The sequence below is a fragment of the Anastrepha ludens genome, chromosome 5 (genome assembly GCF_028408465.1).
Source record: "Anastrepha ludens isolate Willacy chromosome 5, idAnaLude1.1, whole genome shotgun sequence".
NCBI classification, from domain to species: Eukaryota; Metazoa; Arthropoda; class Insecta; order Diptera; family Tephritidae; genus Anastrepha; species Anastrepha ludens.
The window spans coordinates 88,486,550-88,502,933 of NC_071501.1; the positions used below are offsets into that span (position 1 = coordinate 88,486,550).

A 16,384-nucleotide genomic window follows, 5' to 3' on the forward strand; every position below is an offset into this window, starting at 1 on the left:
AGCTTTGATGATGCACTAGGCAATTTCGACCTCCTCATCCGTAAAACAACAAAAAATATATGTACATACATATACATATATCCCGCACACAATCAAATAGAATAATAAGCAGAAATTTTCCAAGTTCACAACTAGCAGGTAATTTTTTTTTTTTTTTGTAGTTTTTCTTTTCCGAATGGACTATAATTACAATTTTTTTAAATAGATACTTCGCTCCCAGCGCGTAACTAAAATATTTTCTGAATGTGAACCAAATTTAATCATAAACACGAGCGCCAACTAGCGGGCCAATTTTCTGCTTCTTCTTCATCTATGACTATGTCCTTCAAAAATATTTTTTCTGAGTATGAATTTTTTCTGTAATATGATTTTTCGAAATATCTCACCACAGGGCTACCCATCGGATCCAAAACAACTCATAGGCCTTCACGGCTATGCTCTCAACAGCTAACCGAAATGTTATCGCTCGGATCGTAAAGTAATGTGTAAGCACAAATACAAACTTTCACCTTCGTATTATACATATGTATATATCCAATGTGTAAGTCGCATGCATGAATATGTGCACACATACATGTGTATGCATGTAGTAGTTTTGCATAACTTACGTCAACCAGCAATAATACTCACATTTTGCACACAGTTCAAATTCCACAGGTCAGTAAAAGAAGCACGAAGAGATGAGAGTGGTGAGTAGTCGGTCACCGAGTTGAAGGCGAATGCGTTGGGGTTGATTTGACGAACATACACACACGCACATACACAAATCACAAGGTTTGCATTTATTAAGTAGACACAAAGCGATTATTGTAGTTGATGGAACCGCAAGTTACCGGACTGAATCACTTTTTTTCAGCACGAGATCACTTTAGTTCAACTTGCCACAGCCACAAAAATAGATTCATTGCGTTATATTTGAATTTATTATAATTGTTTTTTTAGTACACTTCTATAATTTTTGTTGTTGTTGTTTTTTTATACACTTCTATGATTTTTGACACACTTTGTTCTTTGTCTATTTTTGGTTTCTTTTTTATGATTTACACGAATGTAATTTTTCACAAATGCGACAGCGACCAACCGAAAGTGAAAGCGCAAATATTTTAGCGCGCTGCCAACGCTGTAAAAGGGTGTAGCGCGTGTGCGGGAGGTCACCTCACAAAAAAGTGTTTCGGTTATTTAGTTATTTTTTTTATTTTTGCTTTCAATCACGATGTCGTTGACTGCCAAAAGAAAAAGTGATGGGGGAGGAATTAAGAAAAAATAAACACATAAATAAACCAATTCAAAAGACAAAATTGTTGGGGGAGGCGAATGCATGCAATTTTGTCAGCTGGTGATCGCCACGCTGTGGCTGTTGCAAAATCAAGCAAAAACAAATAAATCACTTAAATGCCATGCGATGCGATGTTATGTACGACGGCGACGTCTACGAACGGCTACAATCACCATGTTGCACTTGACATGCACAATTCGACGGACGAGCCGTCAAAGTCGGGCGGTTAGTTGGGCGATTCGTCGTATGGGCGCACTCAACTGTGCACTACCCAATAAACCACACATTTTTCCGCTCTGCTGTGGCGGCGTAATGAGCTTCAAAAAGCGGCTGCTGCTGCCACAGCGTGGGTGAATGCACCACAACAACAGCAGACGGCGATTATGGAGTGGGTGGAGGGGCAAGAGGTTACTTTGGGTTTAGCGCAGCGAGCGCAAGTTGACGTATGAGCCGGTAGAACAAAAACTTAAAATAAAATTCAATGCAACACCGCCGCCGCCGCTGCCCCCGCTGCAGATGCCGGCCGCCGACTCAGTAACAGGAAATGCAAAATTAGAAGAATGCAGTCAGAATTGTTTATTATTTTGTTATTTATATTTTTTGTTATTATTAATTTACTCGTCGCCTTTTTGCTTTTTGCTTCTCTTTTGTTGCTGGCTTTATTGGAATTGTTGTTGTTTCATACACTTGTCGGACATGGCGTTGTTTTTTGCCACGTCTGCGAGAGCTGTGTGTGTGTGAGTGTGCATGAAAATAACTGCCGAGCCGCGCCTCAACAGGCTGCGCCGCTTTTTTAATGATTTTCTTTATTCTTTCGTATTTTATATTTTTGTATTTATTTATTTATGTTTTCTTTGCCGCCGCTTTTCGTTGTCGCCACTGAGCGCTCACTCATTGCATGAATAACAAGATCGGCAGCAACTTCGACGCTGTTGGCGGAGGAGGGGACAAAGCAGAGATTTCATATGAGTCGTCGTCGTCTATTTTCCTTGCTTTAAAATTTTTTTTCAAGCTTTTTATTGCACGGATTTTTATTTATTTATAATGATTTTTGATATTGTTTTTGTTGTTCTTGCAGTAGATGAAGATGATGATGGTTGTTGTTTTCATTTTTGACGTAGCCGATAAATACTTTCTGTGTTTGTATATGAATCATATTTACGCATCTGGAGCTGCCACTTTGAATTTTGATTTGATAATTGAATTCACTTAAAAAAGGGTTAACCGAAACAAAGCAGAAAAAAGAGGTAGCATATCGACACGAAGGTAGGTGGGTAAGTGGGAACGGCAGACGTTGACAAAATTTATGAACAAAAAAAAAAAAAAAATATACATTAAATAAAATACAGTACTATCTCGATAATCCGGACACGCGGTAGTCCGGTCACATCTATAATCCGGACAACTGCATAATTCGGACAGTTTAACATTTTTTACTCTATAATCCGGACATTTTTCAAATTTGCTTCGCAATATGTACATACATATGTATTTTAATTTTTAGTTTGCTTTGTGAGTTTTTCGTAAAATAGCGGTACTTTAACAACAATATATGTATACGAAATGCAACAGCATAAATCACGCGTTGTGTTTATTCTTTAGTGACAAACTGAATTGAGTGGACATTATTATTATGAGCAGTGGAAAATTTAATAAAAGGGCTCATAAAACCCTTACTCTTCAGAAAAAATGTGAAATTTTAGATCTCCTTGATAAAGGAAAATCATTAAGATGGTTTGAAACAGAATTTGGTGTCAACAAATCTACTGTTTTTGACATAAAAAAGAAACGTGATGCCATTAGAAAATTCGCGACTAAATGTGAAATGAAAGAGTACATACTAAATATATTAAAAAAAAATGTTTGATTATGTACAGATGTACATATTATTATGTAAGTATGATTGTACTGTATTTAATAAAACTATTTATGTAATATACATACATATATCTGAATTGCGTTAAGTTCATTTCAAAAAAACAACGTTTAGTTGAAAAACAAAAATCATCTATAATCCGGGCACCCCCATAATCCGGACGACCCCTAACATTAAGGGTGTCCGGATTATCGAGATAGTACTGTACAACAAATTAAAATAAAAAAAATTACAATTACAAATGCGGAAAAAAGAATAAAATAAAATAACTTAAACAAAATAAATGAAATAAAATGAAATATTAAAATAAATAATTTAATTAAATTAAAAAAATAAAGAAATTAATAAATAAATAAAACAAAATGTAGAAAAAAGGGAAAATAAAATACCTGGAAGTAAAATAAAAAAAAAAAATTAATCATAAAAATAAAATATAAATTAAAATAAAATAACAGAGTTAAATTAAGAAAAAATTAAGAAATTGATTAAATAAAATGAAACAAAAACAAAAACTAAAATAAATTGAAGAAAAAGGAAAAAAATAAAATAAATTAAATAAGAAAAGGAAACCATGAAATAAAATAATACAAAAAATAATAAAATTTTATTAAATTAAGAAAAATTAAAGAAATTGAACAAATCAAAATAAAACAAACTGAAAAAAATTAAATTAAATCAGAGGCAGAAAATAAGAGAAATAAAATAGAGAAAACAGGAAAAAAATAAAAAACCAAGAAGTGAAATGAAAGATTTAAGCGCATAAAAATGAAAATTTAATTAAAATAAAATAATAAAATTAAATTTAAAAAATTATATCAATAAAATAAAATAAAATGGTTGAAAAAAAGAAATAATATTAAAGGAAGAAAATAAGAGAATTAAAATGTAGATAAAAGGAAAAAATAAAATAAACGCAAATGAAATGAAAGAAATCAAATAAATTTAAAAGTAAATGTCGAGGCAAAAAAAAAATTGAAGTAAAATGAAAAAAAAAACGTTAAAATAAAAAATGAAATAAAATAAAGAAACCTTAAAGAAATTGAAAAAAAATAAATAAATAAAAAATTGAGTGGAGAAAATAAAACAAAATCAAGTAAATTGAAAGAAATTAAATAAATTAATTAAAAAAGTGGAGTCAAAGGGAAACATAAAATAAAATAATATAAAAAAGCAAAATAAAATTTTTACAATAAAATTCATGGAAGTAAAACGAGGGAAATAAAATTAAATAAACTTAAGTAATAAAAATAATAATAATATTTAATTAAATTACGAAAAAATGAAAGAAATTAAATAAAACAAAATGAAATTAAGTTGAAAAAGGAAAAAATAGTATGAAATAAAATAAAGTAAAATGAAATACAATACAATAAAACAAAACAATAAGAATTCAAATAAATAAAATATAAAATAACATAAAAGTAAATACTAAAAATAAATAAAATAAATTATATTAAAATACGAAATAAAATAAAAAAATAAATTAAAAAATTAAATAAAATATACTTATTAAAAAATTAATAAAAAATTAAGCGATATAATATAAAATAAAAAAAAAAATAAAAGTTTAATTTAATGAAAAAAATTAATAAGTTTAAAAATAATTTAAACTAACATAAAATTAGATAATAAAATATAAAGCAAAGTGCTACTAAATGAAATAAAACTTACAAAAGAATTTAATAAATGTAAAACCGTAACCTTTTTAATCAGAACCTGTGCAGAGGCAAACAAAAAGTTACATCGCCTTTTGACATTAGGCACATCACGACAACCATTTTTTGTTACTTAATATTTTATTAAATAAATTAATTTAAAAAAGGTCTCATTTAAGGGGGAACACAAACAAAAATTCCACGTACTTCATTTATACCTGAAGAACAAAATTTGAAATAAAAATAAAAAAAGGATTCGTTTTTTACGAAATTTTAATGCATTCGCATTATTAGAGAGTAATCCGAATTATTTTACAGATGGTTTCGCCAATTCTCACTTCAAATCAAAGTAAGTGATGTAAACAACGAAATTTAGGAACAATAACGTATTTTAAAGAATTTAAAAAATGATTAAATAAAATTTAAAAAGAAATGAAATAAAATTAATGAATTAAATTTAAAAAATAATAAATGAAATAAAAAAAATTATGCAATAAAATTGAAAAAAAAAAAAAAATTTATGAATAAATGGAAAAAAATAATAAATAAAAAAATTTATAAAAAAGGGAGAAACTTAATAAAATAAAATGGAATAAAATCAATAAAAAAAACTGATTAAAAAAATAAAAAAAAATAATAAGCGGAATATAAAAATTAATATAATAAAATTAAGAAAATTAATAAATAGAAACTTTTATAAGTTTATTTGATTTAATTAATTAATAAATAAAACGAAATAAAATCTATAAATTTAAACATTAAGACATAAAATTAATAAAATAAAATGAATTAAAATTAATAAATGAAATTAAAAGATTAGTAAAATTAAATCAAATAAAACTAATAAATAAAATGAAAAAAATTAATGAATAAAAAAAAAATTTAATGAAATGAAATCAATAAATAAAAACATTTATCAATAAAACGCAAAAACTTAGTAATAAAAAAATATGAAATGAAACTAATAATAAAAGAATTAATAACTTAAATTAAAAAAAAAAATAAAATAAAATGAAATAAAAATAAAAAAACTAAAAAATAAAAAAAACAACTAAACAATAATGAATAAAATTATTTATTTAATTTTATTCTAAATAAAAAAGTAATGAAACAAAATAAAAAAAAATTCATGAACAAATTGAAAAAAATTAAATTAAATTAAATTAATAAATAAAATCAATAAAACGAAAAAAAACTCAATAAAAAAAAATTTAATGAAACTAATAATAAAATAATTAATAAATTAAACTAAAAAAATGTATCAAATAAAATGAAATAAAATTAAAAAATAATAAAATTAATGAATAAAATTAAATAAAACTAATAAATAAAAAAATATTTAATTTAGTATGGAAATAAATGAATTAAAAAAAATTAATAATTAAATAAAAATAAAAAACTAATGAATAAAAAAGTAATGAAACAAAATAAAAAAATCATGAACAAATTGAAAAAAAAATAATAAAATTAAATGAAATGAAATTAATAAACAAAAACATTTATCAATAAAACGAAAAAACTCAATAAAAAAATGAAATGAAACTAATAATAAAATAAATAATAAATTAAACTAAAAAACAAAAATTAAATAAAAGGAAAAAATAATAAAATTAAATAAAACTAATAAATAAAAAAATATTAAATTTAGTAGGGAAATAAATGAATTAAAGAAAAATTTTATAAAATTAATAATTAAATAAAATTAGCTGCCCATCTCATATGAACTCGCTTTGGTTTATTTTGCGTTTGTTAGTGAACTGGATTATTTGTTCCGAAAAATTATGCCCAGCCTTTTATTATTTGGGATTTTAAGCTGCGCTAGAAAATTATGCGTTGTTGGTCGCGCGGAAAATGAAAAACAAATATATGCAGTTTTTTTCCGAAAGGTTTTGAAAGTTTTTAATAACTCGGATCAAAGGTTTTCTAATATATAGAGGTGTATAGCAACGGCTTAAAAAATGTATATGACAAAAAGAGGGAAAAGAAAAAGAAAATAAAATCTATTTGCAAAAAAATTATGGGAGGTGCAAGTACATTAAAGTGCAAAGTCAATAAAGTAAGTTGCTAGCCCAGCTAAATTCTGAACTCAAATCTTTTAATTGGCGATTTGTAGGCATATCTGTTCGATTAATCGAATCAGAGTTGTACTTTTTTCAATAACAGCAGCGCTGCGCTCTTTAATGCCGCTTGTATTACCGGCTGTGTGTTAATCTGCTGGTCAGTTTATCGCTATGTGTGCCATGTTTACGTAAACCAAAAGGTACGTGCAGCTGCTTTTAAGCTTTGAATTTATAAAAAATCCATATATTTGCGCTGTGCGATATTAAAGTTTATGTTCTGAATGTACAAATGTAAGTGCCGATGTGCGATACACGCAGCGAAGTGGCATTTTGAGAAATAAACTGTCGAAAGGTGTGAGGAGATGGCCATCAGCACCTGATCACTAGCAATTAAATGTTTTCTAGTTCTTGCAGCACAGCTGTTTGGGTATAGCTGCGATTCCAGCGCGTTTGCTGAAGCTCCAATTAGATGCCCTTGACACTTCAAATGATACTCCAGTCACAGGCACTAAACGGCTGCAACAACAACAACAATTCAAACATTATTTTTCGAGTTACGGCTTTTTGTAACGAAATTTATGGTTTTGAGCTTTTTATTTTGCAATTGTTACGCTGTTGCGATGGCGGTTGTCGACAAATAAAATCATAAATAATAAATAGAAATTTATTAACAAAAACGACGCAGCATAACGAGGTAGAAGCGGGTTTTGCGGTTAGAAGTTGGCTCCACTGCACAGCTGTCGATGGCTAAGTTCGAGTAACAGTAACACACATACGGCAGTGGGCTATACACACACACTCGCATACACACATATTTGTTTGCTTGTATTTAGTGGGGTTAGGTTATCGTCGTTTTTCTGGTTTTTTTTTTTGCCGTTTTTTGATTGCACGCTAAATTCACTTGCTATTTGTTTCGTATTTCAATGCATGCATCGTTTGTACGTATTCCACTGCGAAATGCAATTCAATATGCCATTACACACGCGAAATTCAGGCATATTTCGCTTTATAATCACTGCATTTTTCTGGCACGAAATTGCTCACGGAATAAACTGTAATTCTAGAGAATTGTTTTTGTATGAAATATCAAACACCGTTTTATTTCTTCACCATACGACAAAAAATCTAGAAATGGCGTTTGACTGAAGGCACAGGCGAAGGGAATTCGTAAAAAAACAACAGCAGCGCTTATAATCTTGCATATGTACAAATATACCGTATACAAGCAAATACAATGTACAGTTGAAGGAAAATAAACTAACAAAAACAAATGTTAGCCCACCACTAGAGAGAGCGCTTTAATAAAATCACACACGTTCTTAACACGAAATCGCACCATACTGAAATCTGTTGCTCACCCATTTGGAGCTTAGTGCCAGTGCTTCATTTGCGAACGAACGAAAGCTGAAGAATAGAAGAGTACTGTGCTTGTTTTACCTGTGTGTGTGTTGAGTGAGAGCTAATTGAATTTTAGATAAGGTGAGTTGAATGAGCGTGGAATGGCGTACGGAGAAGAAAAACACATGTCAGAGAAGATCCACACATGTGCAAGTTCTCTGTGTGAGTGTGCAATTGATGTGGAAAGATCAGCAAGAGAAGGCACAGGGTTGTATTGTGAGCTAATAGCGAAATTATAAACTTTTTAAAATTTTGCTGCGCTTAATGCAGCATACTGATAGTATGGGATAAATTCGTAGGCCGTTTAAAATAAAATTTGTTTGGGTACTAAAAAAATTAGAAAAACTAAGCTGAATCAATAAATTAAAAACAACAACGGAGCGGGTTTAGTGTAATGCGACGTGCGCAATTTAAGGTAAAGTATACTGATTTATTTAATAAAACTTGGTGGAGATGTTAGGGAGTGGTTCAGAAAAAACTTTTGTAACTCCCAATCAAAATACCGTCTGTGCGGTCCTTATGACAGAAAAATGTAAAACAGAGATGGTTTAGGTTCCGGTAGCGGCAGGCTACCCTATCTGAAAGCATATAGATTTACGTAACCAGCGTAAGACAAATGTGTTGTCGACGTTCTATGCCCACGAGAGGGGTGAACAAGGAAAAAAAAATTCGGAAATAATAGTTTTGTAATTATTGAGTTGGGTAATAAGTTCATAGCGTTTTTATAAATTCTTTTATTTAACAACGATTTGTTTGCTGTTCGGCAAAGGGTAAGTATTCATTCGATAGAACTCTTTCGGCTCTACAAAACTATGTTAATTGTATTTTTGAGTTATTTAATTTTTTATTAGTTTTGAGGCTTAGAAATGGAATACCCAAGAGGGGAAAATAAATATTTTCGACACCTGCTCCTCTTTGCTTTTTATCAAGTTTAAAAAGCTGTCGAAGCAGTCCGGGACATTTGCAACGTCTATCCCACGGAAATGCTTTGCAAAGTTCAAAAATGACGGCTTTGACGTAGATGATACGTCCCGCAGCGGAAGATCTTCTGTATTCGATGAAGAACGTGTCAAATCACTTTTGAAGGAGGAGGGTCGCCACACCAGTCGTGAATTGGCAGAAAAAAAGAAAAATGTTGCACAAGTCGTCAAAGCCGCACTCCAAGAAACCTATAGTAAACCATTTTCGAATTTTTGGCTCATTAGCTGTGTCACATAATAAAGCACCAACGAGCAAGTTCCAAGCAAGAGGTGACAAGTTTTCATGGTTAGGCTTACATTAACTTCGGAAGCTTATCGTCTATACGACCCAGTTTATCATCGCGTAGTTGAAAAATGGATATTGAGATCGACGAAAATAGTTTTGATGCTGGGAAACTACTTCAAGTAGCTGGAAGGAGCTTGACATTAAATGAGTTCGGCTAAGGCAGTGATGCAGTTGGTGAAGAGAGCGCAGGTTTTGACGCGAATGTTGCTAATGAAGACAACGATGGCGAGAGTAATTCTGAAGATGTTGGCGATGGTAGTTCCGGTGAAGAAGGAGATGGTGACAGAGTGAAGAAAAATGATCCTGGACCGCCGAATAATTCGAAGAGGCAAACCAAGTCGACCATCGAAGCCGCTAAACATTTTAAGCTCTATGAATAAGAACATTGAAATCGATATTCCGCAATCCTATGGAGAGGAGAGAGAGCAGCCCAGAGTGGACAGCTGCTATGCAGAAGGAATATTCGTCTCTTATTAATAATAATACTTGGACGTTACACGAAAAGCAGAAATCCCTCGGCTCTGTTCCTGAAAAAACCTGTAAATGAAGGATGAATACAAATGGATCGAAGAAATTTAAAATATATGAACTTAATTGAAGTGACTCTTTTCTAAAACAATTGCAATATTTTTCATGCAAAATTTTTTCCGTTAATTTTTTTAAAAAACATTCATTCATTGTATAACAAAAATCTTATGCATTAAAATTCCAAATGTTTTACGAAATACACAAAAATTTAACGAGTTTCAAAAAAAATATGATAAAAACTCAACTTTTCAACTTTTTTCAACAGAATGTCTCAAGAACTTTTGGATACGCAGTTTTATAGCCTACTCAATTTTAGTATAAAAAATTACGAGCTTAAAGTCGCTAAAAAATCGCATTGATTTTTGACAATTTTTTTACTTCCGCATATGAAAATAAAGAAATATACAAAAAATAAAAGAAGTACAGACTTAAAAAAAGAGCACATTTTTGTACTCATCTTGCACTTTTTTATAAGAATTTTTTGCCACCTAACTGAAATACGTCTGGCAACCCCACTTCTGAAACAATATGAACTGTCTCAGACATTTTTTCAGTGCGCAGTAGAGTAATATACAAAGTGGCGCAGAATTAATCAGCGTCTCGGAAGATTTATAATTTTTGCAAATGGCGTCAAATGTGAGTCATATTTGACACTAGTGAAGTCGACAGCTGCAGCACACAAACAGCCAAGCAATGGAGCGCTTAAAGATTAAAGTAAAGATTTCCATGAACCAAAATCATTTTTGCTTTTATTTAGTAAAAAAGCTATTTAAAAAAAAAGGGATGATTAATTTTGCGCCACCTCGTATCACTCTGAAAATAAGGGTTTCTATCATTCAAAATCGTTTTTGCTTTTATTTAGTAAAAAAGTTATTTAAAAAAAATGGATGATTAATTTTGTGCCACCTCGTATCACTCTGAAAATAAGGATTTCTATCATTCAAAACCGTTTTTGCTTTTATTTAGTAAAAGAGTTATTAAACAAAAAATGGTGATTAATTTTGTGCCACCTCGTATCACTCTGAAAATAAGGATTTCTATCATTCAAAGTCATGTTTGCTTTTATTTAGTAAAAAAGTTATTTAAAAAAAAAGGATGATTAATTTTGCGCCACCTCGTATCACTCTGAAAATAAGCATTTCTATCATTCAAAATAATTTTTGCTTTTATTTAGTAAAAAAGTTATTTAAAAAAAAAAATGGATGATTAATTTTGCGCCACCTCGTATCACTCTGAAAATAAGGATTTCTATCATTCAAAGTCATGTTTGCTTTTATTTAGTAAAAAAGTTATTTAAAAAAAAATGGATGATTAATTTTGCGCCACCTCATATCACTCTGAAAATAAGGATTTCTATCATTCAAAACCATTTTTGCTTTTATTTAGTAAAAAAGTTATTAAACAAAATGGATGATTAATTTTGTGCCACCTCGTATCACTCTGAAAATAAGGATTTCTATCATTCAAAATCATTTTTGCTTTTATTTAGTAAAAAAGTTATTTAAAAAAAAACATGGATGATTAATTTTGTGCCACCTCGTATCACTGTTCCAGTGAGATTTTGTACTCTGTATTGAAGGGCACTGGTAAAGCAGCCTGTGTTTTCCCACTTTTGAACCTAATCAGAAAAATCAGGCTTATTTCTTTTAAAATTTCATACAGAGACTCAGTGATGACGTCATACCAAATGTACTGAATTAATTACTTTATATCAGGAAAAATTATGTTTCTGAAGATTTGATTAGTAAAACTTGCTCACTGGTTAATGCCCGAGCAGACAAATTTGTTTTCTCGTACACGATAAAAAAATCATGGCGCAAGCTTTAGAAAAAATCACACTTTATACTGGAAGTCCCCGCTTTTCCGTTTAGTAAGCAAGTAGCTGCTCACTACCATTTTTTTATATAATATTTTGTCTGCCTATGAGGATCTCGCGTTCGCTCAACAGAGGTTTTTGTTTTATTTGTTATGAAAAGAAATCTTAATGCAATTTGATAAGAGGTTCGCGTCTTTCAATTGAGGATTTTGTATCAATTCTATGACAAGTAACTGTCCGAATCCACCCCAGAGAGTGTTCGCTTAAGAGAGGCGTCCGTTAGGAAAGTAACATGTAAGTACATGTAAGTAACGAATAAGACCCAAATCCGAACATAACAACGCATTTTATTTCGAATCCCAGCGACTCTTCGCGGGTATAGAAACATTTGTGTTTAAGTGTAAACAAAATCGGCCTCCCGATAGTTGTGCTTCAGAATAAAAAAAAATCATGCCGTTATCCCCGCTACAATAACTGCTATCATTGCCTCTATTAAGTTAAGCCTTAATTGAAATTTTTCCATTCACTTCAAAATTAAATATCCTCTGTATCTTAATACCTTTTTGCTATTTGCTTTGTCTTTTGCCTTGTTTATACAACAACCATTTTTTATTGACGCTCAAAAGTCAATCAAGTACAAAAACCTTTTTGTGCAGCGCCCTCTACCCGTCAAATTGAGGAATACAACTCATAAAAATCCCACTATTTACCAACTTTACCATACATGCGCTCTGCAACCAACTTTCACAATGCTAAGCTCCGCCCATAATGCGCATTCCCCCGCTAACAAATGTGTGTGTGTGTGCATGTGCATGCATTGTTTGTTTTTATCTTGTTCTTCTTTTCCTTTTGAACTTCTTTATCTTAACGTCCAGTTCAATTCATGCTGATGAGCAGCACCAACAACAAAGCGCACAACAATGGAGTTGAAGATGGCGTTGAAGCTGCTGCTCGTACGTATCGTTGGTACTGAGAAAGGCGACGGCAAGACGCATAGCAAAAGGCAGCGCAGGCGGCACCCAGTCATCGTTATCGTACTCACTTCATTGCAAAATGGCTGCGGCTGTTACGAGCGCACTAACATTTGCTCTTACTTATGCGCACACAAATGAGTGGGTGGCTAACTGAGGATGCTCAGGTTTCATGTAGTTGTGCGTTGTACGTAAGTGACAGCTGCGGCGCTCAGTTGACTTTGGCCATGTGTTAGGCTTGGAGGTGGGGGCGAGCAAAGTTGATTAGATGGATTTCGTTTGGTTTTTGTGTTTTTAATCACACACCAATTTCATTTATTAAATCTTCGCATCAGCATTTCTCCAACTGGAGGCGATGCGATGATGCCCCTCTGCCTGCTCGTCTCATTTTCTACGAGTTGTGTGTGTGGAAGTGTGGTATATATATATATATGTATGTGTGTGTACGAATGCGTGCCACATTCCCATATTTACAGAGTTTCGTTTGTTTGCTCCTCCTTTTATGTTGGTTGCTCAGTTAGGCTACTTATTTTAGCTTTGTCGGTTTGTGTTTTCGGCTTTTGATTTGTTTCTCTTTTTTTTATTTGGTATTTATTTTTGTATTTTTTGTTTTTTTTTTGTGCTTTACTTTTGATTATATTATTCCGACTGAGCTCTCTTTCACTGTTGTTGGTAGTGCTTTTTACTTCATTATTTGTTGTTGAGCTTTAGTGACACAAGCAATTTGCTGCCAGAACTCAAAGTTGGCAAATGAAATTGTTTATAAATTAGCGAAATTGAATTAAAAAAAGAAATTGCAAGCTTTGTCGGAAAAAATGTAGGTAATTGAAATTTGTTCTCGTTTATTTTATTCTTAGCGTCAAAGTGATGCATATGTATCTGTTTGAGTAAATGCGGAATTGAGTATAGTTCATGGATACGCATACATACCTACATACGTGCGGAGGTAAGCAATGTAATAAATTTTGGCAATTTGATGGTTTGGAATTTAGATGAACTTTTAGCATTAGCACTACTGCACCATTAAGCGACCATTCACAGTATTTCTAAAAAATGGGTTTACGCTCGTTACGGTATTAAAGAAGCACTTTATTCTAATTATTATTATTGCCGTCGCCCCTCGGCAGGTAACAGCAAGGCATGTCTGCAACAAAAAATCTTCTTATAAAACCAACTTTTATTCGGAGCTGGCGAAAACTGTAGGTTACAACACTTTTAAGACAATGAATGGCGCAAAATTAATCACCCTATCGGCATACAAACAGCCAAACAACGGAGCACGTAAAGGTCAAAATAAAGATTTCCATCACTCAAAATTATTTTTTCCTTTATTTAGCAAAAAAGTTATTCAAAAGCAAAATTTATTGATATTTTATTTGATGATTAATTTTGCACCCGCTTTTAGAAATTCGCCAAGCATTCAGAACTTTAAATTGTATTTCAATGTTCGAAACCACGCGCGAGAAAGTTAGAATTGGACCCTTTGTACTATAAAAAGTATCTATTCGGAAATGCTCTGGCTGTAATGAAGAAGACGAAGACAACCGGCGATATGGCATTCATAGTAAAAGTACGTTCACATATGCAGTGATTAGCAATAAATCCGCAAAAATTAATCTGCCCGTTCAAAGATTGACAGATTAGTTCAAAAAATGGACAATCATATACAGTGACTCATAGCTTATTTGATGCAGGTAATACTTTTTTAGACAAAAGAAAATGACTCGTTTTTTTTTAAATTTATAAAAAAATTTATACAACTTGTAATGAGATATGTATGTACTGTTTACCACTGCAGAAAGAACAATAACAGAAAGAAAGCTTGCTGAAAAAATAAAGAAACAAATTGTTTTCTCATCAAAATATGCTCACAGCTTAAATGATGCGGTGTATTTTATATAGGGTGGGCCATGTAAAATTTGCTTTTGGAATCGGCTATAAAAAAAAACTAATCAATATTTTTTCAAACGTTGTTTTTTATTTTGAAGATTGAATATTGTCATTTATGAATAAAAAATAATATCGTTCAAATGACTGCCACGACTGGCTTTACAGTAGGCCATTCGATCAACCCAATTTTTAAGCACATTTTCGATTGTTTGGGCTCCAATTTCATGAATGGCAACTTCGATTTCGTGTTTTAAAGCATCAATCGTCTATGGATGGTTCGTATAGATAGCAAAAAATAGTCCAACGGGCTTAAATCACAGCTCCGAGGCGACCAATTGATATCGGAATTCAAAAACGGTAGCCAAAAGTTCGAGTGTAACTTTGGCAGTGTGACAAGTTGCACCGTCCTGTTGAAACCAAATGTCGTCCATGTCATCCTCTTCAATTTCAATCAACAAAAACTCGTCGAGCATGTCACGGTAACGCTCGCCATTTACTGTAACGGCGGAAGAAGAAGAAGACTCACCACTTTGGAAATAGGTTTTCAATATTTCCCAATTTTATTCAAGCGTATAGCGTCCCATTTCGTAAATGTCAAACCTTTAAGTAAATTATGAACACATTTGATATGTCATTTGTGTTACCATTCTCAAAAAAATAGGTGGTTCAAAAAGCAAACGCTGTATCAGGAAAAAGACTACGATCTCAAAAAAAGTGCAACGAGTTGGGTCAATTGTTCGTGGGTGATATTGATAGAAATGAGCTTCACGAAGAAATTCTTGACCGCAGGATGTTTCTCACGAGCCGAAAAAACACCATTTTAAGTCCAGCAGCACTCCTCGAATTCATTGTTCATTTCGGGGATGAAAGCGTGTTCCCGAATCTTCGCGTCGCAATTCAAATTCTACTGACAATAGCAGTTTCCATTGCTAGCTGCGAGGCGAGAGATCCTTCAGAAAGTTAAAACTTATGCTGTCTTATTTAAGAGCTACAATGGGTGAAGAAAGATGGTGCGATTTCGCGTTATTAAGTGTAGAAAGGGATGAAACTGAAAAAACTGATTGCGATAATATGAATTCGCGTCAAAAAAAGCTAGAAAAGTTCAACTGTAATTTTTACAAAGCTTTGAGAACAGTAGCAAGTTAGTTGAAGAAATATTATTGTAATGATGCGAGATCTTTCAATAAATAAAATAAAACTAACCTTAAATGGGTTACGTAATTATTGAAAACCAGCATCCTGAAATAATAAATTATCTTGAAAAAGCAAATTTAATTTCCATTCTTTAGCATTATGATAGTGAAACAAACTACGAAGTACCTATTTCTCATGAAATGATCATACAATATTGTTTTTAATTTATAAGAATTAACTCGTCAACTCTTCACTCGGCTTCACTTCTGCCTGGAGTTATGGCACGTGAAATTAAAAAAATTGAAAGAAATTTCTTAAATTTCTATGATTTTTACGCCATGATGACCGATGACCGTTATATTTTCTTGCAAGTTTTGATAAATTTTCACTTTATATGCGGGTTCAAAAATATCAGGGAGATTTTTTAAGAGCTATGGGAAAGTTGTTCAAAAAAACACACGCAAAATTCAGAAAAATGCATGACATTTTTATTTAAATCGATAGTAGAGTCCAT

At 31.6% G+C, this 16,384-nt stretch overlaps 1 long non-coding RNA gene across 3 annotated transcripts; it reads right to left on the minus strand.

The window, feature by feature from the left end:
* Positions 1-930: 930 nt before the first annotated feature.
* On the minus strand, positions 931-8,402 carry LOC128862942 (uncharacterized). Of its 3 annotated transcripts, none has more exons than XR_008454565.1 (2): positions 8,150-8,402; positions 931-1,223 (listed from the first exon to the last, which is right to left on the minus strand). It is a non-coding gene; the product is annotated as an uncharacterized LOC128862942 (long non-coding RNA). The 3 variants fall into 3 exon arrangements; XR_008454564.1 differs by having other exon boundaries at positions 8,130-8,402; XR_008454563.1 differs by having other exon boundaries at positions 8,084-8,402.
* Between the last annotated feature and the right edge of the window lie 7,982 nt (positions 8,403-16,384).